Raw genomic sequence first — 25,388 nt, 5'->3', positions numbered from 1 at the left:
ATTTGACTTTGTTATCAAAATTGTGTTCTCATAATGTCAACTTTCACTTTCAATATCATGCGAACCTAGGAGCCTAGATTCTGACCTAACTGACATTGATTGCATGTAGCTTAGACATGGTTTTGTAGGACTATATTGAGGAGATACCTTCATGCTCACATAGACTTAGGTCTAAATACAACTCTCCTCAATTTAGGATTTGAATGCAAACAATGTATGCTTTTTCAAAAGTTTTAAAAAAACTACCTCGTTAGGACTTAGAGCCTTCTATTTCTTGCATGCGATCATTTTTTTCAAACCCCTCTACCTATCTTTACCTGGTCTTCACGTTGCTAGGCTCTCTTCCAGAACCCTAGTTCGGAACAGAGCCTCACAACTGGGCCACTTATTTGGGTTGACGCCCCTCTACCACGTACTAAGGGCCACAGTCCAACGTATATCGGTAGACGCTCAAGGATGTTGGAAAACCTTACCCTAGAACCGGAGTTCAAATTCTATGCCACGTACTTCGGGTCTCCACTCGAGTATATCGGCATAACTGGATTGGACAAAGATGATCTGAACCTAGATTTAGGATTAGGGTCCTACAACTGCTTTTCAAAATGATGCATCTAGAGTCAGCCTTTTAAGGAATGTTGTATGTGCATAAATGTTTGTGCATGATGTGATTGTATATGCTTTACCTTTCTTAATTCCCAATTTTTCCCAAAATATTAGACCATTTTTCAAATACCCTTATTTTTCCATTTTTATAAAATACCTCTCTTATTTTTTTCAAACCTTGGACTATCTTTTTCAAGCCATCTAATTTCTCTCAAAACTCCAGGTGATTTTCCATCCTTCCATTCCACTGGATCTTGAATTTTCCACCTCATTTTTTTATCATGCTTGCAATTTTTCAAAAATTCCTATATTTTTCCTATGTCTGATTCCGAGTCTGTCTCTATTTTTCAGTCCGATGGCATCCAATCAAATCGATCCTATTTTTCCTAAAAGTCATATCTCCTACGAGATGTGACAAGGTCGTCCTGAACATCGAGCCCTTAGCACCAAAACTTTCATTCCCCGATGGTATTATTCATGGCTCAAAAGCTTTTCTCGAATGTTCCCAGACCATTTGAGCAAGTGTGGATTAGAATTGACATCAGCAGTTGGAAAACAGACCATCAATGACAACCTGATCCATGTAATGGCAGAGCGATAGAATCCATGTACATGCACTTTTTGGTTCCCGTGGGGAAAGATGAACCTTTTAATGGATGAATTTTCAGAAATTATGTGATTACCAGAGCCAGCTAGTCAACCAGGAGATTCGTTGGAACATCAATTTCTGATTAATGTCAAGGGTTTGGACCCTCGAGATGCCCTAGCGCGTATGACAAGCTGCCGATCTTGGCCTCTGATTCAGATAGATGGAAATGAATATGTCAATCTGCTCGAGTTGTACCACCACTATGGGACATTTGTCGAAGTTAGCTCATTATCAAGGACAACCAGAGAAAGAATTCAGAACACAATGGTTCTATGTACTATAGGATTAGCCTTCTTCCCAGACGGATAAAACTACATGGATGTCAGAATAATCCAACTCATGAGAAGATGGGAAAGTCAACAAACCAACCGTCTCTCCATAGCCATGGCAGCGCTCGCTTTTCTATACTGAGGGTTGACCTGTTTCTCACTCGGAGAGTCCATCTTAGTTGAAGGATGCATTTACGCGCTTCAATCATGGTTCTTCCAGCCCGAGCAAATTCTTTCAGATACAATGGTCAAGAGCTCCTTCTAGTGGCACAGTACCGGTCCATGATTGACAACATGCAAGAAGATGACATTGTCTGAGACTACTTTGATCGACAATTATTCCCTCCCAGATACACATATGTTTATGGCAAGCAGTTCAAATTGTTGAGACCCTTCTTCTACACTTATTATCAACCAGAGTGGTGTATTCGATAATTTTCGCAGAGACAACAGTACATCGAAGCTCGACTACTATCAGGGGCTATGGCGGAATTCAACCTCACCTCTGCACAATGGTCCGAGGCATATCATTCTGCCCGCTATGGCTGAGACTCCTTTGTTACCCTCAAGTTCTTTCATGGTCCTAAAATGTCTGCCGACTATTATGAATGGTGACAAATTGTTTGTCCTCCACCTCTTTGTCAAGATCAATAAAATTATATTTTTCTCATAAAATTTTCTCCCTTTTATCATGGTTTGACGACCTCGCCTAGGTAACAAGGCACATTTTCTGTTGTTTATTCTCTTGCAAAGAATGACAACACCATTGTCGTGATTCCTACGACGACTCAATCCCTAGTAATGGGATACTTTTTCAATTGTCTACCATATTTCTTCCAAATGAAAGAAAAACAAGTTCCCTCAGAATCTAATCAGGTCTTTGCCCTGCAGAGAGCATTCACAACATTTGATGGTTCAGACAAGGTCCGGAAGGAAAACATCATCGCAGCGTATCAGCTACTCGTCAGCATCAGAAGGAGAGATGAATTCGCCAAGGTCAGCTAGAGACTAAAAGCAACAAGAAGATGATGACATAGATCCCTAGATGTACGCCATGTTCAAGAAAATGATGATTAAGATGATGACCGAGAAAGCTGAAGACAATCTCAAAAAATCTCCCAACAAGGAAAAGACATCTATCTCCTTCCCCCAAAATATCAATAGCAAGAGCAGCAACGTGGAAAATTCTAATTCCAACAGAAGTAGCAGTGGAGGTAAAAAGGGAGATGTTTCCAAGCAAAACAACAAGCATTTCCTGTCAGATTCTCACTAGAAGCCGAAGCAGAAAGAAAAGCCAAAGCACGACAATTGGAATTTCAATCGTGACTTTACTCCCCTAGATCAGCCACGTGAAGAAATCCTTGAATATATGTTGGCTAGAAAGATGATTAAGCTCCCAAAAGTCGATGACCCTCCTGTCATTAGGGAAAGATTTAAAGATTAATTTTGCAAGTTCCATCGAGTCATAGGGCATGATACTAAGCATTGTTTTGCCCTTAAAAACATCATTTAAGATTGCATCGACAAGAATCTCCTTGTTGAAAATGGAAAAGAAGATCAACCTGCCATTTTGACTAACCCTTCCCAATCTAGCTTTCAGCAGAAACCAAGCGTTCAGCGAATGATAAAGCATAATGGTTGGAGATATGATCACCAATTCACCCCATTAGATCAGACACTCGAGAGCATGCTCGAGTATATGTTGGCCAAAAATATGATCAGTCTTCCAAAGGCTGCTGATCCTTTCATCACTTTGGGAAAATAGAAGAATAAATTCTGCAAATATCACTGAGCATTAGGGCATGACATAGAACATTGCTTTGAATTCAAAAACATCGTGCAAGATTGCATCGACAAAGGATTTCTTGTAAGAGCCGAGTCAAAAGATCAATCAACTATCTTACCTGAATACAAATAAGAAGAAGAATACTAATGCTCTCATCCTTTCCATCTTACTTTCGTCATTTTAAAGAGAAAATGTAGCCCCAATTCTTCATTTAGTTTATTTTTCTAGTACATCAATAAATCATCAATTTTCCTTGTTTCTCTTGCAATATGTCTTTTATGAGGAATGATTTCTCTCAGGGTGCCTCTCTAATCAATCAAGAAGTCAGTCACTTTGTCAATTATCTTCTTTTTATCCAAAATTTTCTCTCTATTACACTGGAGCATTTTTTGAAAATTTGTTTTCAAATGTTCTATATATGCAGGCAGGATCAAATAAAATCTCTCACCATTCATTTGCATTTCATTTGCATTTCATTTGCATTTCATGTGCATTTGCATTTTATTTGCATTAATTATACATCCAATTCATTTCCCATTCAGGATAAGGGATAAATCCTGAGACTATGCATAATGTGATTCTATCTATTTCTCATCCTAATCATCAATCTCTAACTTCAATTTACAATCTTTGTCGATTTAGATAGAATCCTTTTTCTAAAAACCCAGTCCCTACACTGTCGATTTTCAATTTTTTGATCCTCTAATCAAGTTTTTCTCTGAAAATCCAAACTCCGATTCTAACTTCTTTTTCTTTCAAATCCAACTCTCAGGTTGGTCCATTTTCTTTTAGATATCCGAGTTCCGACTCAGACTCTTCTCTTTTTAAAAAAACCAACTTTCAGGTTGGTCCATTTTTCTTTTGGATATTCGAGTTCCGACTCGGATTTCTTCCTTTTCAAAATCCAACTTTTAAGTTGGTTTATTTTTTTTTCTTTCGAAGATCCGAGTTCCGACTCGAGTTTTCCTTAAAATTATTTTTTCTTTGAAAATCCGAGTTCCGACTCGGGTTATTCTCCTTTGTTGATCCGAGTTTCGACTTATGGTCTCTTTCCTTTATTTGAGTTCTGACTCAAGCTCTTTATTCTCCTTTGTTGATCTGGGTTTCAACTCGTGATCTCTTTCCTTTATTTGAGCTCTGACTCGAGCTCTTTATCCTTTTTTGTTGATCCGAGTAACGACTCGTGATATCTTTCCTTTATTTGAGCTCTGACTCGAGCTCTTTATTCTCCTTTGTTGATCTGAGTTCTGACTCGTGATCTCTTTATTTTATTTGAGCTTTGACTCAAGCTCTCTATTCTCCTTTGTTGATTCGAGTTCTGACTCGTGATCTCTTTCCTTTATTTGAGCTCTAACTTGAGCTCTCTATTCTCCTTTGTTGATCCGAGTTCCGACTCGTGATCTCTTTCCTTTATTTGAGCTCTGACTCGAGCTCTCTATTCTCCTTTGTTGACTCGAGTTCCGACTCGTGATCTCTTTCCTTCATTTGAGCTCTAAATCGAGCTCTCTATTCTTCTTTGTTGGTCCGAGTTCCGACTCGTGATCTCTTTCTTTTATTTGAACTCTGACTCGAGCTTTCTATTCTCCTTTTTTGATTCGAGTTCCGACTCGTGATCTGTTTCCTTTATTTGAGCCCTGACTTGGGCTCTCTATTCTTCTTTGTTGATCTGGGTTCCGACTCATGATCTATTTTCTTTATCTAGCATATTTTTCAAAAATCCAGTGCTCGTGCTGGTACACTTTGTGAACCTGGTGCTCTTCCAAAATCTAACCCTCGTACTAATGTCCCATCAGTCACATTGGTCGATCTTTTAGGTTCAGTCTTCATACGAACCACTCATCAAAATTCAATTTCCAATTTTGACCTTTAGGTCATTCAATTTCTAATTTTGACCTTCGGGTCAATCAATTTCGACCGTCAGGTCATCCAATTCCCAATTTCGACCTCCAGGTAATTCAATTTCTAATTTCGACCTTCGGGTCACTCAATTCTCAATTTCGACCTCCTGGTCACCCAATTCCCAATTTTCATACTTTTAATTTCTAAATTTCCAATTTTGACCTTCGGGTCACCCAATTTTCAATTTTCAATTTTGACCTCCGAGTCACACAATTTCGACCTTTGGGTCAACCAATTCTTAATTTCGACCATTAGGTCATCCAATTTCAAACTTTCGAGTTACCATTTCTATCTCAATCATTCTCGACCTGCAGGTCAACTTTGCCAATCATGGTCGTATTCATTCCGCCAATTGGCCCAATATCCAAATTTCTATCATTTTCTCTTGCGAGCGACCCTTTTTAGGGAGAGTTCGAGGGAGCTCATTCTTCTCGCATGCTATCCAATTCGTTCACTTAGCCCTTTTTTAGGGAGAGTTTGAAGGGACTCGTGTCTTTGTGAACCGTTTGCAAAATAATTTCCAATTTCACACAAAGAACCCTTTTTATAGGGAGAGGCTCGACGAAGACTCGCTTTCCTTGTGGCCCCCAATTTTCGTACTAGACCATTTCATGGAGGACCCTCTTCTTAGGGAGAGTGTGATGGACTCGTTCCTTCATGACCCAATTTACCGACCTCACTACTATCGGCCCCCTTTCCATAAGAGAAGCCTAATGTTAGGGAGCTTTGACGAAAGCTCAATTTCTCTTCAAAAGTTTGCTTTGCAAACACCTCCTCTTCAGAGAAGAGAGGAGTAATTTCCATTTCCCATTCAGGTAAGGGTTAAGCCCGAGTCTTCTCCTTTGGAGAAAAGAGGGGACAATTTTTATCACAGATGCGTAAAGCCAAACTTTAAATGCTCTCTTTCACCAAGGAATTCAAGAACATTTTTGCCAATTTTTCAATCAATTATTTGTTGATTTCAAAATCTTTATTGTACAAAATCTTTACCTCAGAATACCTTCAATATTATTTCCACAAGGGGAAAGCTTTTGCGAAAAAGGATCCAAAATCCAAATTCTTTTCATTGGCCAACCAAAAGAATGAAAGATAAATCCTCGATATGGCCAGCAAAGAAGATCCAATATTGTTGCAAAGCCATGAGCGATTGATATTGGTCATAGCTATGACACATCTTTAAAGACCATTCTTGCAAAAATGAGGCAGTGAAAAAATCTTGAGCGATAGAAAAGAGAGAATTCACCCAAGCCCTGTCTCCTCAAATCACCTAAACTGCAATTAAATATATGCAAAAGTGATCTCTCAATTGTCATCAAGATGAAGACAAATTATGCGAGTTAGACCTCTGGGGCCAAAGAAGATTCAGATCATCTCCAAGATGAAAGAGTTTGTGATGGATCCTTCCAAGGAAAGTCCAAAGCACCATCAAGTTGAAGACGAATGTGATGAACCTCCCGACAATCCCTAAAAGATATTTAATTTCCGCTATCATCAAAAGATCTGCAACCAATGAGCCAATATCGACAATATAATTCCTAAGCCAAAGAAGGATCAGAACATCTCCAAGTTGAAAGAGTTTGTAACATACCCTTCTAAAAGAGAGAGAGAGGAAAAAGAAAGAAAAGAGAGAAAAGTCAGAACATCTCCAAAATAAAGGATGATGTAATAAACTCCTCTGAAACCCAAGAGAGTTCAAAAGAGTGCAGAAAGATCATCATGAGAGAAGCATCCCAAGATATCAAACTGCCAAATCTATCAAGAATCTTCTTTAATTTTGTGAAATTCTATTATCAATATTCTTTCATCTATTGCTTTCATAATATTAAATTCTCTCTTTCCTGCTCATATCAAGAAAATTGATAGCTTCCTTGAAGAAGGTCAATCACGAGCAATTTGAATTCCAAATCTTGATTCTATGAAGTCAATCCCGTTTGGAGGTAATACTTTAGGTGGAAAAGAAGGAACATTTTCGCAACAATGTGTATCATTTTCAAATACTTTGAATCAACAAAAAAATTCTCAAAATTTTGACAATACTTTCTAGTTATCCTGACGTGAAGTGAGAGCTTGATGTCCATTTTTGATACATTCTGACACCATTTTCATCCCTCTTTAGGACTTGATTACGGGAGTTTTCAAGACTCCTTCTCTTCTTGTATAATCTGAGCGCCCAGGCTCTCAGATTCACACGCTTCCCTGTGTCCCTACTGTCTCGCCATAGCCCGTTCAATTTTGGTTCGAGGTCGAACCCCCAATCATTTTCAGCAAAAAACAATTTCAAAAGCTGATTTAGTCTCAGCAATGAGGCACCCAAGATCAACCCCTTTTCAAGCTTTAGGGACCCCACTTTCCTTACTTTTGCAAAACCCCTGTCAGATTCATTGTGCAAAATCCGAAGGTTCCATCATGGTCTCTTCTTTCGAGGATTCTATTCATTTTCTGTCCAATCAGGTTAAGGGTACAAACCTGAGCCTCATTTGATGAGGTATTTCATTTTCCACGATTAGGTTAAGGGTATAAACCTGAGCCTCATTTGATGAGGTATTTCATTTTCCGCCCGATCAGGTTAAGGGTATAGACCTAAGCCTCATTTGATGAGGTATTTCATTTTCCCCAGTCAAGTTAAAGGGTTAAAACCTGAGCTTTGTTCCATACGAGGTATTTCTGTCCCATCTAGGATAAGGGCAAAACTTGAACTTCACTCTCGCAGAGTGAATCTTTTTTCCTCATTTTTCATCCCATAACTACCATCTTCATCAGGGCTAATTTCCTCATACCCAGTCAAATCCTTCTAACTGAGGCATTTTTTTTATATAGCCCAAATTTGGTGTGTTTTTCTTTGCCACTAAGCTCAGTCTTGAACCGGCTTAGTAGCAAAAAGAGGCATCTGTAAACACCCCAAATTTTCACTCACCTCCCCGACATCTCAACCAACCGTTGTGAACCATCCTTTAGATCACCGGAGGGCAAAATAGTCATTCTCCAAGCTTGAATCCTACAAAACTCCAGATTTCATCCTCGGTTCTAAAAAATTTTCTATTGTTTTGCTCAGAATCATCTCGAGTCTCAAAATCTCAAAGTCTTATTCATACCAAGAGATTGAAATCTTCAGTTCTTCATGCAGTATGAAATCCCCCAAGACATGTCATTGCATATCATTGCATGAGCATTTCATATCACTTCACGGAATAGCATGTCATTTCAAGATCCAGAACTCCTGATTTTCAAAATTCTCAATCCAGATTCGAGTTTTTAACTTTTTCAAAATTGATTTCAAACCTCTTGGGTCTTCAAAATTGCTAATTCTTCCCATTTTAACCCCCTAAGACCCCGAATTACAAAAGTTTTCTCAGGAAAACAATCTGGATAGTTTTAATATTGATTTCTAAAATGTTGTCAGTTGGAAAGAAGGGGACGAAGCTTTAAATTTAGAGATTTTATTTTAACTTTTGCAAAAAGACTTTGAATTTCTTTACAAAATCTCTACATTTTTTTTATATTTTGCCCTAAAAGGCCATCTTTCTTCTAAATTTTTTCAATTAAGCCAAATTTTGCTTCATAAATTTTTTAATTAGTCTAGTCTTATAAAAAAATTCCCAAAAGAGTTTTTTTCATTTATATCTTTTTTACTGTGGTTTTGCTATAAAAAATGATGTGGGACCCGCCTTGGGTGGCGTTACACTTGATTTCGCTTTTTTTATTCAATTTTGATTCCACGCAAGGCCCACACTGAGGTGGCACAAATTTATAAATTCTTCTCCTTAAATTTCATTTTTTATTTATTCTACAAAATAACCAGTGGGCCCACGCATAGGTGGCGCCACACTAGAACTTTCTGCAGAGATAATAATCAAATAAAAACTTTATTTCAAAAAGTTTTTTTTTGAAATCAGGTTAAGGTGGAAACACCCTAAAATCCCCCGTTTTTACTCATTTTACTTTTATTTTTCTTACTTTTTTTTAATAAAGATAGCCCTCAAATGGCGCCACAGCCGAACTCTGCTCCAAAAGGGGTTCACTTTACCTAAAATTCAGGTAAACGAACTAGAAAATATTACCTGAAAGCCGCCCCCCTCTAAAAAATAGTGAGTTTTCAAAATGTTTCAAATGTTTGTTTGAAAATTTTTTAAATACTTTCAAAAATCGGTTGGAGAGCTGCAAAAAGCTCCGATCTTTCTGATAAACCTCCTCCAAAATCTTTAAAAAGCCCCCTCTTTGGTCGCACAAGGGAGGCCGCTCTCCAATCTTTTCTTCCCTCCCATTTTCTCTTTCTTTTCCGGCGAATCCTATCTAACGATTTCCTGTTTTCATCTCCCTCACGAGTTTCTGTTTTCACCCTCCTTTAATTGAGCAACCTAGGGAGGTCGATCGAATCGAAAAAGAATATCGAATGTATACTACCTTCTTGTAATCCATCCGGGACATCGAGTTTCTCGCTTTCAAGCAAGGTGTTTTCAAGAATCACCATCCAGGAGACATCAGGTTCGGGTGATTAGAGAGCATTCACAAACATTTGATAGTTCAGACAAGATCAGAAAAAAAGACAACATCATCTCAATACTCACCAACTTTAGAAGAAGAGATGGACTCCCCGCGTTCAGTCAGAAGCCAGGGCCAACAAGAGGACGATGGCATAGATCTTCAGATGTATGCCATGTTCCAGAAGCTGATGAACAAAATGATGAGCGAGCAGGCCGAGACCAACTCAGAGAAGAACCCATTCAGACAGAAGTTCCATGGTCACAAGGCTAAGAAATCCATATAGACTTCCAAAAAGCAGGTTCAACCAAAAGATATCTCAGACAGAACAAAATCAGTGGAAGATACAGATGATGAATATGAGGTGCCCGAAACATTTCAGAAATATAGCCGGGAGCAAAGGGGTGCCCGCAAACTAAAAAATCAGGTCATAGAAGATATACTGCAAGCACAGTTCAGAGAAATGGCTAGAGTTGTCAACGATCTACAAGCCCGGGACAAGAGCAAGAAAGTCTTCACCAGCAAGGACTTCTATGATGGCTTAGAAGGGGACGATGATCTTGAAAACCTTCCTCGAAAATTCATCAAGTCCGACGGTTCTGGCGACCCCAAAGCACATCTCGGCATGTTTTTTGTCGAATGCTCAAGGTTCAAGAGGGATAACATAGCACTATTTATATGCTTCCCCCGCAGCTTGGAAGGAGTTGCAGCTAAATGGTATGCTGAGCATATCAACCCCATCATCATTTAGTAGTTGAACTGGCCCTTTTCATGAAAGATCGTCATCGTCTGCCTCATTGATAGTTGAAAGTGCATGTCATCCGTTACTGTAGCATCTTCATGCTTAACTCTCTTTCTTCCTCCTATTCTATTTCCTCCTCTGTAACTCATTATATTATAGGTTTAGATTCTGTTATGGTATATTTAACATTTGATATTAGCATCAATAGCTATATTCTGCATTATTTGTACATGTAGCAACGTTCATGCGATTATGCCTCAGTCATCCCTATGCACTTCAACAATTACATCCAGCATCTACAAGTTTGTTGCATAACCTATATCATACATATACCTCAGTGTATAGCATCTGATATATTCAACATCTCCACACCACAGCACACCCGCATGCTTTCCAGTCATTTGTATTCCTATGTGTCATTGTTTATTGCATTCACACAAGATATGTGCAAATTTGATCTTTTTATAGATTTTCGATTACAGGAATATATATATATATATATATATATATATATATATATATATATATATATATATATATATATATATATATATATATACATCTTCATATACATTCTTTCTTTTCATATATATCATATGCATCTTTTTATTAACATAAGCCTTAGACTTAGGTATATTGTATATGCATTTCCCTCATTCATGCATGGTATCTAGGCATTTTCATAAGCATCCCATCCATACCTTAGACACTACATTTTCATTCATGTATGGATTTTCATTATAATTCAGGTATAATTATTTGTGCATTGTCATTAATACGAGATATTCAATCTCTCCTCTGCATGTTGTATTTCTTGTGCTAATTCACATTTGCATGAAAATCCAGAGGATGCTGATTCTTTTAGCTCTATTTTTTTGTTTTTTATTTAGTTTGCTTTATGTTAGCAATGTAATAGTTAAGTGTAAATTTGGAATAATATTTACCCTTATTGCTTAGACTAGTGTGTATATCATATAGTTTCTTTCTGTAATATCCTGATTATGTGAATCATGCATTTTATTTGAAAATCACCATGGATGAACACGAATGACACATGCACCCGCTATTAAGGAGTTAGTAAACTCGAAGGATTCCGTATTTTTGGACCTAGTCAGAATACAAACGAATCCCATATTTACTATCTTCATATTAGCCACATTGAGCCTACACTATTAGGCTATCTTCAAAATCACATCATATTTCCATTTTTGCAAAATATTGTGGAATTAAACATATTAAATTCTAAACATGTTCACGACCACAGTCGGAATATGTAAAGAGCTTACTTTGATTTAATACACATTTTCCAACAAACTTCTCAGAAATTTCCTGAATATCTTTATCAAAGTGCTTCATGGAATCACATGCATTTCTCATGATTTTCTCAAGAAAATTTCACCCCAAGGAAATTGATCCCTCAAGAGACTCTAAAAATTTTCAAAGTTGGATTTTTCCCAAGCCAAGTTTTCCACAACTTTACTAGAAAATATTCTTCTCTTAGAATTCATTTTCAATTATTCAAAAGAAGTTTTCCATCATTATCAAGAATCAAAAAAATCAATTTTCAATGCTTCAAGGCTAAGATTCTCATTTCCTAAGATTTGATTTCCTTTCTCAAAAAGAGTTTTCCTATGAATCTTCAATCATTTCTCAAAGAAAATCCTCAAAGTTGGAGCTTTCCTGACAAACAAATTTCCTTTCAATGTTTATCTTTTCTCAAGAAATCTTTCTATTTTCCCAGGATTCTCATTCCTTCATGATTTTCCCAAACCTTTATAAACTTTCTTAAGATTTTAAATCCTTTTATCAGAGTTTTCCTGAGAGATTGATTTCCATCTTTTGCCTTAGAAATATTTTCCAACTCCAAAGCATTTTCTAAGCATATATCATGTTTTTCCAACCTACATTTTACAAAGTTTCATAGCACATGCCTGAATTCTCTGTGCTTTTAGGATAAAACACAATTTTGTTAATTTAGCTAAGTCAAGCACACATTTGATCCTTGGTTCGATTACCCTTGGTAAAGACGTCAAGAACTGTCGAACCTCGTACCGACAGGTCGAGTCCCATTCTTCAGAATTTCTCACTATTTTCAAAACAGAGGCGAGTATTTTGAAACAATTTTCAAACTCTAGTCAAGTTTGATTCGCAGGATCGTTTTCCATCTCTCCCGTAGGGAAGGGAAAAATTTTGTGACGATGACAAAGGATATGAATCGAGTGCTCACTCTGGCTGGTGATTTCCATATTCTATTGGGAGATTTTAACTATTTATTGTCCATTCAAGATTCAAACAATTTAGTGATGCCCAATCCGTCGATCAGAGGATTCCAAGATTTCGTTGCCGCAAATCAACTATACCCCATGCCATTGTCTGGAGAAAGGTTTACTTGGTCTAACCAACAGACACGACCATGTTGTAGGGTGCTAGATAGAGTCTTAATTTCTACTGGATTCCTCAAAATCATCCCAGATATAAAGGGGTTGATTATTCCCCCAACCGTGTCCGAACATGGTCAGGTGATCGTGCAATGAGGAAGAGGCTTTAGATTAGCTCGTCGATTTTATTTCGAACGATGGTGGTTAACTGAACCAGAGTTTCATTCAGTGGTTGAGGGGTCGTGGACTTCGAGGGTTCATGAAGACAGGGCTACTATCCGATATCAAAAGAAGCTTTTGCGCCTAGCTAAGGATATTAAACTTTGGTTGCAAAGGCGGTCTGTGAGTAAGTTTCATGAGATGGATGAATGGGAGGTAGAGATCTCATCATTGTTCACCCTATTATCTTCCACCGAAGGATTGTCGGATGAGTAGTTGAAGGGGTTGCAAAGCAGACTTGTTGATTGAACGACGTTATTGAAACATTGGAGGATAAAAGAGGAGTTGAAATGGAAGCAGCGTGCTCGAGTGAAATGGTTAAAGACAAGGGATGAAAATACTTATTTTTTCCATTTATTTGCTTCTAATCGGTTTAGACGAAGTATCCTTCAATCGATCATAATTGATGAGGTGTTATGGGAAGGGCAAAATCTTGTGCCGGCGATCTCTAACTATTTCGAGAAGCTTTATTTTGTTCCGCCAAATACAGAAGGTAATATTGGGCATGAGGTATTTCCTTCTCTTCAACCAGATCAGGTCTTAACCTTGCAACATAGGTTTTCAGAAGCATAAATTATGAGCACAATTAAAGATTTGTCAAGTTGGAAGGCACCAAGAGTAGATGGTTTCCCTGTAGACTTTTTCAAAGTTTTCTGGCGAGTAGTGAAGAGTGATTTGTGTACAGTGCTTGATGAGTTTCATCGTAACTCTAGACTGCCTAAGCAGTGTCATATCAGATTAATCTCTCTTATTCCAAAAGAAAGCATCGCCACAGATATTTTGCGCTTCCGTCCCATTTCCATAATGGGAGCCTTGTATCGTATAGTAGCAAAGGTCTTAGCATCAAGACTAAAATTGGTGGTATTTAATTTTTTTTCTGATTTTCAGTTTGCTTTTATTCCAAATAGGAGAGTTCAACAAGCATATATATCGGCTTCAGAGGTCATTCATTCCATGCACGCGAGTCGTACTCCTTACTTCGTGTTGAAGCTTGATTTTAATAAAGCATATGATTCTGTGTATTGGCCTTTTCTTTTGCAAGTGGTGAATCACATGGGATTCGGCAACCGTTTTTCCAGATGGGTGTCAGAGCTCCTTACCAATGCACAAGCCATGGTGTCCATTAACAGGATAAAGGGTGAGCAGTTTTCATTGCGGCGCGGCCTACGACAGGGATGTTCGTTATCTTCATTTTTGTTTAATACAATAGCAGGACTTGCGGTGGTTCTTAGACGCGCACATACAAGAGATTTCGTATAGTCGGTGGATATCCAAGGTTTTTCTGGGCATATTATACAATATGCAGACGATATGCTAGTCTTTGGAAGGGCTTCAGTGCAACAGATGCTTCGCGTAAGGCTTATTCTCATATTTTTCGCAGCTTTGTCCAGGCTGAAGCTCAATGAAAATAAGTGTTCGGTCACGCTTCTAAATGGCGATCCGACCATTCAAAATGCGACGAAAAAAATTTTCAACTGCGCTTTAAGGCCGTTGGCGATTAAGTACTTGGGGCTACCCTTACAAGTCAAGGCAACCTCTAAAACATCATGGGCACCGGTTGTTGACAAGGTCGGTCTTAAGCTTCAATCTTGGAGTGCTAGATATTTGTCTCTTGCAGGCAGAATTACTTTGATCAGGCATGTTTTGTCAGCGATTCCGGAATTCTTCATGTCAGTTTGTGTAATGCTAGTCAACGTTGAGCAACAACTTAAGTGTGTCTTGTCAAATTTTTTGTGGCGAGGTGTAAATGGATCTTATAAGAGGCACTTGGTGGGATGTGACTCCATCGTTATGCCAAAGACTATGGCTGACTTAGAATTTTTTGCTTTGCGTAAAAGGAGTGTGGCATTGGCTGTGAAGCAATGTTGGTTGGCTCATAATTCACAAGATGCATGTGCAATCTTCCTCCAGCTGAAATATGGTCTAATCGATTCACTTGCTGTTCGTCGGAGGGCTCGTGGACCATACACATTGCATTTGAGGAAAATGTGGTTTAGAGCATTGCGTTTGTTTCTTGGCAGAGATTTGGACGTGGGGGTAGACAGATCTTGGCTTCAATGGGCAGTCTCAATTGCGGGAGTTTTCCAAGTCCACAAGGTCTACCGTTCTCTACAAGTCCGGGCTAAATCCCCAAACATGCTTTATGCGCGAAGGGACCACCTCCGAGGACCAAGGTATTGGCTTTGTTGATTCTTCATGACCGGATACAAACCCATAACAATATCAAGAGGATGGGGTTTCAGTTTCCCAGTTCGTGTGTGCTTTGTCGATAGGCTGAAGAAACCACACATCTTTTTTGGTTGTGTGAAGTGTTTCAGAAATTGTTTTCTAAAACTTGGAGGGCTCCATCAGTTGTTGTGCGGGAGGGCGGCTTTGCGTTAGATCTTATTCCCGACCCTGCTATAATTAGACGCAAAAAGAAGTGGAGGACTATTTGGAGAGTCTGATTATTTACAGTGTGGTGGTTCATATAGATGACTAGAAACGATGCTACTTTTCAGGATGTCCCGTTCAACCTTAACTGTTTGACTCATAAGGTCTTGGCTGATGTGTATGCTATCTTACACATATATCTTAAAGACCTGCCTCTGCCTACAACCGATCCTCATCTAGATGTCTGTGATCCTTGATGAGTTTTTTGGTGTGTTTTCATGTAGTGCTGTTGTATTTGTGCTTGTGGGGCTCAACAAAGCAGTTTCACTTTTAAGTAATGTTGATGGCTTTTCGGCTCTCTCTCTCATACCTACCAAGTAACCTCAAAAGAAGAAAATATATGACACAACGGAGAAGATTTATTCCAATGGACAAATAGCCTGAAGTTCACAATTATCAGCCACATCTCAACTCCTTGAGCTCGAACCAGAACGAGCTGCCCTTTCGCGGCGAGAATGGAAGAAGACTGCAGCTGCCGGCACTGCCATATCAAGGGATGCTATAAATGCATCACTTGAGAAGTTTTTACGTAGGGGTTTCAGTTCAATCATCTTCTGCTTCAACAGCGCAAGCACATACCTGTGCACGCCAACACGTGGGTCCGGGGCCACGTAATCCATTATTTGCACACCTGTTTACAAGGGAACAATTCAAATGTCAAATCATACACAACTAACAAAAAAAAAAAAATCTCAATATGCACGAGCATGCATGTGCACATGCAAAACTATAACAAAAAAAGACAGCAGGGACAACAACAAAAGCTACTATTACTAATGGTGCTCCTCATGGTTGGCAGGAGCTGTCAGTGCACGTCTCCGTGAGACGTTGCAGGTTCAAATCCCAGTGGTAAGTTGAATAATAACTGGTGGGGGTCTGCCTAACCCCAGCTTTGCCTTTTAAAAAAGAAAAAACTACTACTGCTACCACTGATACACTAACACTAACACTGACACAACATATCCTCAGACAATTATCTAACATGAGTTTATCAGTTTGATGTGACACCAAAGTTCATTGTTTTTCAAGTAGGGCTAGGAAACAAATTCACCCACTCATAGCTCAGTTAATGTTTGGCTTGTAAAGAACTCATTCAAACTCGTAAAATAGGATTGGCAAGCTGAGCATGAACAAGAGCTACTCAGCTTGGCTTGACTCATATGAGCTCGTTAAGTAGTAAAAAATGTGTTTTAGATGTACTTTATAACATATAATTGAACAATTTGGTTTGAAAAAAATAGGTTTAGTGGTAAAATCTTAGTATTTATAGCCATGGAACAATGCATTTCTTTTTTCAATCCTATTTTTTCAGCTTTAAAAAAATGTATATTTTCCAAAAACAAGCCGGCTCAAACTCGACTAGTTTAACTCGGGTCCATTATGAGCTCAAACTCAGCTTGGCTCACCCTGGCTAGGCTTCTTTAGCAGCCCTATTTTCAAGTGAGAGGTAACATGGTGTTTAACAAGAATTTTGTAAAATGCCACCACAAAATGTTAAGACACCTGTCCAGCTTGGCATACAAAAGTAGTCGATCCCATTACATAGGATAGGTGTCACTTCTATGCTGATGGCTTTGCACAGAATGTTTTACCTGTTTTGCATCTGTATCAAGTTGGACTGAACGCCCCAAGGGGTTTGGCGTAGCGGGATAGATACAAAATGTTTTATCTGTAACCAACACTGAAATACATGAAACTACACCTTCAATAGATTAAAAACAGTGAAAAGAAAGAGGTTGTAAGTGGCAAACCATGGGTAGAATCGGATCCAGCAGGTATGTCTGTCACCAACCTGTGCAAAAAATTCATGTTTTATTAGCAGAGAGTCATTTTACCCTTCTGCTATGGAGTCACTTCCCATGCTAATAAGCATGAAAAGAACAGAAAAATCATCTACAATTAAAAAAGAAAACTTCAAAGTTGGTTTTCGCCGGACTTGGATGGTCCGGGTTGACCATTATCTGAAAGTGTTGAACGAAAAAACATGAAGCCATTTTAAGTTCGTGTATATATAAGTACACAACTATTGAGCTGGTAATCATAAGTTTAAGCTTTATCATAGACTCAATCTGACCCCATAGATGAGTTCAGCATGATTCATTTGCTAAGGATCAAACCTTGGATCTTGTTATTTTGATATCACAATACAATTTATTTAGTCGTGAAATTTTATTGCATTGTGTACCATTGATTTTTGAAGCCCTTAAAATTACGTGTCACAATCACATGATTCAAAACTCATTCTCTACTAAACAAACCTTGTACAAAGTCTGATAAAAAAATTTCCAAAAGAAAAAAAGGTGATTTATACTCACTTCTGTGCCTTCAATAGTACCAAAATACTAACCCTACATATCTCAAGGAGGAAGAATTAAATCTCATGACACACTAAAAAATCCTCAACAAAATTATCAAGATAATTAAATAATTACAAATATTTTTTTTAAGTTTCAATATAAGAGAAATAGGCAAAATTGTGTTCTCACAATCTTATAAGGATGTCCATGGCTACAATTGTATATGCATGTATTGCTTCGGATCGAATATCTAACCAAATCAATCCCTTCAACATGCTTTGACAGATCTGTACCAGATCCAATTAGATATGTGGCTTGATGTAATGGATATGAAGCTGATAAAAGCCTAAAAATGCCCAAATCTGGTAAGTACACTCTGATCAAGCTATTTTTACATAAAACACAGATATGAAGGAATAAGGAATATTATGTTGGACCTTAGGGTTCGGATAAAATAAAATTCTCGGATAATACATCATAGGTGAAACCCAAAAAACTTAAGCAACGATACATGCATTCTGTAACAAAACCAGATACAAAATTAGGAAAAATAGCATGTAACTGATGTCCCTGCCATTGCTCGATGATGAAGCCCGAGCGTCTGAATGTATGGAACGGGAGAGCCTTCTCCTCTAGATTCTTCTCTGCCTTAGGTGAGTCACAACACAAAAATGAGAAGAATAAAACAGGGACCCTAACTGTATATGAAAACCACTCAGATTACCGATTCTTGAATGCCTTTTTAAAATCGAATGAACTGCCCTCAACCATGCATGTTAATTTATGACATTTCCCCCCGTAACTGATTACAGATAAGCCACGTTCCAGTGAGGGCTTATCGCTAATTCAAAACGTCACATATTTGAAAGTCCATAACTGTTAGTTATGGAAAATGGATTTGGATCCAATCCAGATCCAAACTACTAACATATTAGAGTTTGAACAATCAAACTGGAGTCTGGATCCATAGTTCTAGACCCAATTGGGTCGATTTTGGCTTTTCCAAAAATCAGAACAGATGTGATCCACACTGTGAACCTAGGAAAACACATCAGCCAATCACATCAGTGACTGCAGTTGAAACTGGGCCATCACAGGGAAATCACCACAGTTGTGGAGCTGCCAACCGGTCAGCCAGACTCAAACCAGACCCAGGTAGGTGCAAATCTGACCAGCTTAGGCATGTCCTGTGGCTGGGTCTGGCCCAAACTGGATATAATCAAGTAAATTGCTTATCTGATTTTTAGAACCTGCATGCATTTGAACCAGACTATAGTTGGAGCTCAGGGTAGATCTAGGGTTTCAGGACCAAATAAACATGCACCGTGCTGATGGATCCAATTTTTATTGGATCTACTTGAGTGGGACCAAATTTCTTTCTTTTTTCTTTTCTGTTTTTTCCTTCAAGGTGAAAATCAAGTTCGCTAAGTAAAGCCTGCCCATTACTTTGCCCCAGCCCTTCATTGAGCTAGTACATATCCTGAATTTTGCACTGATAAGAATGTAATAGCTGGGTTGGTTTACCAGATAGATTTGCAAGAGAGATCCAGAAAATCCACTCTTCTTCACCATGCAGAGGCAAAACCAGGCCATTGTAGGCCCACCCATGCTAGCCCATCTAGCCTAAGACACAACATGCTCGGACAAACACCCGATCGAAGCGCATGTCCCATGCCAACATTCACATAGTTCATGCAAACTCATCTTCATGGCTCAATACAATAGTACTCATCGAGTCCATGCATGGCTCACCCTCACCAACAAGCTTACTTGACTATGGACCGAGTCTGACCCGCCATGGTACTGACCGGACTCTATCCGCAACAGACTCTAGGCATCAAAAGACAACATCACAACACATGGATCATGAGAATCATGCATCATTGTTGCCCTGCATAGAAGAAGCATGTGTATTACCAGAGTGTAAAGGGCATCATCAGTTGGATCCCCACTAAATTGGACCAGTAGAGCCTTGGCTACATCTGAGGGCTTCAGGGGACATCCACTGATGACCAACATGGTTTCATAGCGCACCACCATCTTCACACTGGGCTAGAAGTCCCTCAGCACCTGACCTATGACTTCTGAGACCCGAAGTGGGTCGGCTAAGTCATGGGACCCGGACTTCACTATACCAGAAAATGTTCGCTTCATGTTGCTGGTGTCCTCAGACCTCGCCCCGGGGAAGACTGTGTGTGCCAGCTTGCCTGGCCAGTGCAGACTTTATAGTGATGATATGGGCCTAAAGGGGAAAGAATAGGCTTCCACATGTGGGCGTATCGCTGGGTGATCCGTATATTTCCATTCATTGGATAACTCCAATAAATGGAGGAACTGGGAGCTTTCAACGGGTCGGTTTTCATCTAGTTGCCCCCCCCCCCCCCCAAAAAAAAAAAAAAAAAAAAGAAAAGAAAAAGAAAAAGAAAAAGAAAAAAAGAAAAATCAGATTTAGATAAGCATATATTTGACCCAGCAAAATTGCCCAGGACCTGGTTTGGATGTTTCTGGCCGGGACTTTGATCTGAATCAAGATCTAAGTAGGGTCCAATTTTGTTGAATGATTTTTTTTGGAAAATCAGGGGTTTGGCCTGATTAGTTGGGTTTGGTTTGTAGTTTCCTGGACCTGAATCTGATAACCTAATCCACACTTGATTGGACCTGGACTTGGAAGACCTAAGTATACTTGCAAGTAACCATAATACAGCATCATCTATTTCGAGTATAGATGTCGGTTTCGCTCAGCAACCAACCTTTGATGTTTGGTTCAAAGCATCATTGGGTTCAGATGCACCTAAGTTTTGGACTTAATGCACGTACAAGGAAATAAATCTTAGGCAACAATCAATTCATGACTGTCTTCTTATTAAGCAGCACCACTACCTTCATTGCAGGGCATGCAGATCACGTTGCTACCGCTGCCTCATTGAAGGGTGCAAGGGCCTCAATTAGACCCAATCACTCACAACTCTACGTGGTAGACCATACATAACTAGGACCAAGGTATTGACCCTAGTGTAATATTCATATGGAATCAGTAACCAGTGGAGTCTGGACTTCAGCACAATAGACACACAATTGAGTTGACTCAATTAGACCTACCTACATCCAATCCTAACCTGAGCTCAAGCCAAACTTGGAACCAAAACAGACCTAATTCTGTGTGTGTGTGCATACGTGCATATGTGTGTGATGCACATGTTGGTCTCTAGCAGTAACAATGTGCGTGCATATATAAGGAAATGAACCATAGCCACAATAATTTTGGCACTATCGGATCAGTAGGCAGCAACACCACCTTGTTTGCAGGTCATGTGGACGACACAGCCCAATTGCCACTGTGTCATATAGGGGAACAAGCAGGTCAAGCAGACCAAAATCAGTCATGGCTCTACACAGTCGGACCATACTTGGTTGGAACCAAATAGTTGAGCCAAGTCTAACACCTTATCACAAATAAATATCAAATTAATGCTAGGCTTTAGACATGTTTATACAATTAGATCTAGCTGCAGACATTGAACATGAACTGAAGCCACAATTGAACTCAGAAACAGTAACGGTGTGTGTGTGTGTTAATCCCTAACAGCGACAATGTTGCACAAACATCAGCTATCTATAACAATTTTGGAGGAAAGGATGATTGATGAATTAAAGTGCAATTGTCTTTTCTCCTTTCCTTTCCCTTTTAATCTTTCCTTTGCTTATGCTGGATTAAATTTCTAGAAATAGAAAAGACAAGTTAATTTGTTAGAAGTGGGCTCTATTTAAGGTGTTATGAAATTTTTTCTGCGAGAAATTTAGAACATAAGTTAATTCATGTTCCATAAATCTTTATCTAGATAGGCTTGATTGGCTTCTTGTCCGGATTGTTGATGTGACACTAAAATTTTTTATGACCATTCAGTTTCTGGTGGGAAGAAAATTTTCAGACTTCTTTGATACCTCATCAATACATGATTTTTTATTGCACAGTGCATTTCAAATAGAATATATTTAAATCATAATAAATTTTATGTCTGCTCATTACTCACCAAAAATCATGACAACTCACATATAACGAATAGGACCAGATTTGGGTCCTAGTGACAAATAACTTGACAGAATACGGATTAAGTTACAACCAGTTCATCATTATTTAGCTCCAGGTCTATACACAATCAGATGGATGTTGCATCCAACAAAATAATAGATTTAGATCTTGGAAATGTATGTCCATATCCAGTAAAGACATCACTGCTCCATGTTTTCGGTGAAACAATCATAACTGCATTTATGATCATCTAGGAATCTGCAAGAGACTATGTACACCATAGTCACCTGTATCGTTCAAGGTAACTTCTCAACGAGAACTTTTCTTGGAGAAATTTTCAATAAATGGGTTTTCTCGAGAAAATCTTGGGAGTTTTAAAAATCTTAAAAACATAAAACATAATGAGAAAGATAAGAAAATATAGCTTTCGTATTATTTTCTTGAAAAAATATAAGGAAAAAAGTTTGAAAAGTTTTTAAAATACAAAAAGAAACAAAAAAATACAAAAATTGGGGCTTTAGATATACGAAAACAAGAAAATGTTTCAAAAATATCGTGACAATATTGTGATATTTTTATTTCTAACGGTATTTTGAAAATATCGTGATATGTTGCTGATATTATCAGCTGACCTGAAATTGCCAATAATATCACAATATTTTTCAAAATATCGGTCACTGATGTACACATCCCACCAGCTATTGAACACGAACCACAGGAAATTTAATGAGATCACTTCTGCATTATGATTTATTGAAGTGAAAAAGAAGGCAATAATGTGCATACAAGATCATGCTTTTGCATGAACATCAACACATGCTGCACAGGGTTTTAGCATGCCTCTAAGTTTGGATGAATATGAGGAAAAGGTAGTAGTAAAAAATATTAGGAAAATGTGAATTACTCTAGGAAAATCAACCGTGTATGAAAGTCAACATGATTATAAAAAGAGGAAGTAAAACTTAACCAAATTACCGAAAACAATTAAGGTCAGTAGTAATCAACATGTATACAATGAAGATACATACCAGCAATCATTGCAAGAAAATGTCCTCTTTATAAATGCAGCCACATCATGAACAATCTCTGCACACTTAAGATTCTTCACAATGCAAATGATGGTGTCAGAGCTTGTGCTCAGCAAGCCAAAAGCAATTGGAGCATCTTGCTATGCGAGCCATTGCTTCCTCCATGTTATCCTCATTATTGTCAAGCAAACCTCCAATTCCATTACCCTCTCTATTGCATTCCTCATTGCTTGGCTTTACCTTTTCTGGGGATGACATTTATCATCAACATACAACTGAGGTAACTTCGATAAGGGTACATCTAGGGGACTCCAACACTTTTCTTCTCATAATTTCACACAACTTCCTAGTATGTACATGCTTGTTCTATGCAGCATTCATGTTAGCCAGTAAGACACAAACTCTGCTATTCTCAGGTTCTAATTTAATCAGATGCTTAGCCACATTCTCTTCATGCTCCACATTGTCATGAAACCTCCATCCATCCATTAGAGAAACCCAGGTAAGACTATCTGGGCTCATTGGCACGCCCTCCACCTCCTCACCTTATCATCTGCGCAACACATGCAATGAGATCAACCTTGCAAAAATGGAGCTCAACTTTAGGACCAATAACCTACACTGAACTCATCGATTCAAAATAATGGCACCGCTCATCTATCAAGCCAACATGGCTGCAACCATGGAGCAGCCAGCGCTTCACATACATGCCCCTGCATTGCTAACCCTTTAATCATAGTAGTCCATGCAACAGGTCCTCATGCATCTCATGAAACATTTCTAGAGCAAGGTCTACACAACCACACTGAGCCTACATATTTACAATTGCGGTTGCGACATGACACCCCATTCATATCATTATATCTCACAAAAGACTCAACCTGTTTACCTTATTCCAGTTTGCCCGGACGCATGCAAGCCAAGAGTACACTCGGCATAGTGGACTCATGCAGTCCAATCACATGAGCTGTACATTGCTGCACGTAGATAGCAAGTACAGCACTCCATGAAATTACATTCTTATCCGGCATCTCATCAAAGAGTAGTTGCACCCACGCAGGTGGCTCCCAATCTAACATGCCTGAAATCATCTAATTCCAGGATACAATATCTTGTTGAGTTATTTAATCGAATAGTTGGCGTGCAATTTCATCACACACATAAATACTGAACAAAACGATCAAAGCGTTCTCCAAATACACATAGGAACCAAATGCAATCCATGGCTTCGCCGGAGGCCGGGGAATCATGAGCATGTCTTCAGAGCGAAGGGAAACATATTGAGATCGGTGAGGAGATGCGGTCGGAGTCCATTCTTATATAATTGAATGGATTCAATGGGGGCCGTGACTGGTATAGCATGCTCTGATTATGGTACTGAGGAAAAAAATGTTGGGTTATTGGATTTGGGTGAAGAGGAGGTAGACATGGTCGAGATTGTTGGAACTGGGTTCGGCGCAGAAGGCGAAGAGGCGGCTGAGAATGAAGACCTCGTACAGCCGCCGACGGTGGCAGTGAACCGGGCTCCGGGCTGGTTGAGATGTTTCAAGGTTTGTGAAGATTTGGAGGGAAATCAGGAGGAATTTGAAGGATTTGAATTATGGAAGTGCGCAGGGAAGCTTCAAAAGAGGAAGATGGTGGTGTCGTGAGACTGGTTATCAGCGCTACTACACTCCGCCCTGATTGTTCGGATCATGTGTCTTAATTTTTGGTTTTCCTGATTGATGTCTAACGCCTGGACTCGGTATCATTCAATCTCTGAACGAAATCTGCAGCTTCTGGAGTTTTCATAATCCAGCAGTTGCCATTGGCCATGGTGCTGAAGAATAAATCGCTTATCATTTGTCTTGTCATATAGCTTTCACGCTGTCACGCATATAGCGGCTTTCTATTTAAAACAAAATCATTCCTTGACTTGAGCCATGAAGCTTTCCTGCTTAAAGAGGAGGCAGCTTTGACAAGGTTTTCTTGCAGGAGGCAGCTTTCACATCATGATATTCGTTAATTTCAAACATACCCGAGCCCCGTAAAATTAACATGTTTGGCAAATTGTTCCTCATAATGAAATGATAACTACCCACAGTTATCTCATTTTTCATAATGATTTCATGTACATATTCATATTTAACTTTAATTTGCTTACTTCGTTTAGACTTATCTACTCTATTGTTACATTATATTCTAACAGATCTATATCTAAATTTAAAAGCATTCTATAACTTTAATTTTTAAATATTTCAATACCAAGAATATAAGACGATTCTCTCATGCCTTTAATTTTAAATTAAGAACTTAACCAAGATTTGGTTTCATTAAGTATTTCTATATCATTTTTAGTTAAAAGCAAATCTTTCATATATAAATATAATATTATGAATTTACTCTCACTTTTCTAAGCATATACACTCTAACTTATTAGCCTCAATACTTATTTTGGTTTGTAGAGATTGTTTTAGACCATATAATTATTTATTTAATTTGTAAACTGTGCTTTCTTGTTCTTGTATGACAAAACCTTATGGTTGTTTCATGTATATAGTTTATTTCAAATCTCTATTTCAAAATGATGTTTTAGC

This window comes from Nuphar pumila, chromosome 6 (assembly GCF_984573655.1).
Source record: "Nuphar pumila chromosome 6, dmNupPumi1.hap1.1, whole genome shotgun sequence".
NCBI lineage: Eukaryota > Viridiplantae > Streptophyta > Magnoliopsida > Nymphaeales > Nymphaeaceae > Nuphar > Nuphar pumila.
This window is presented reverse-complemented; position numbering follows the sequence as displayed.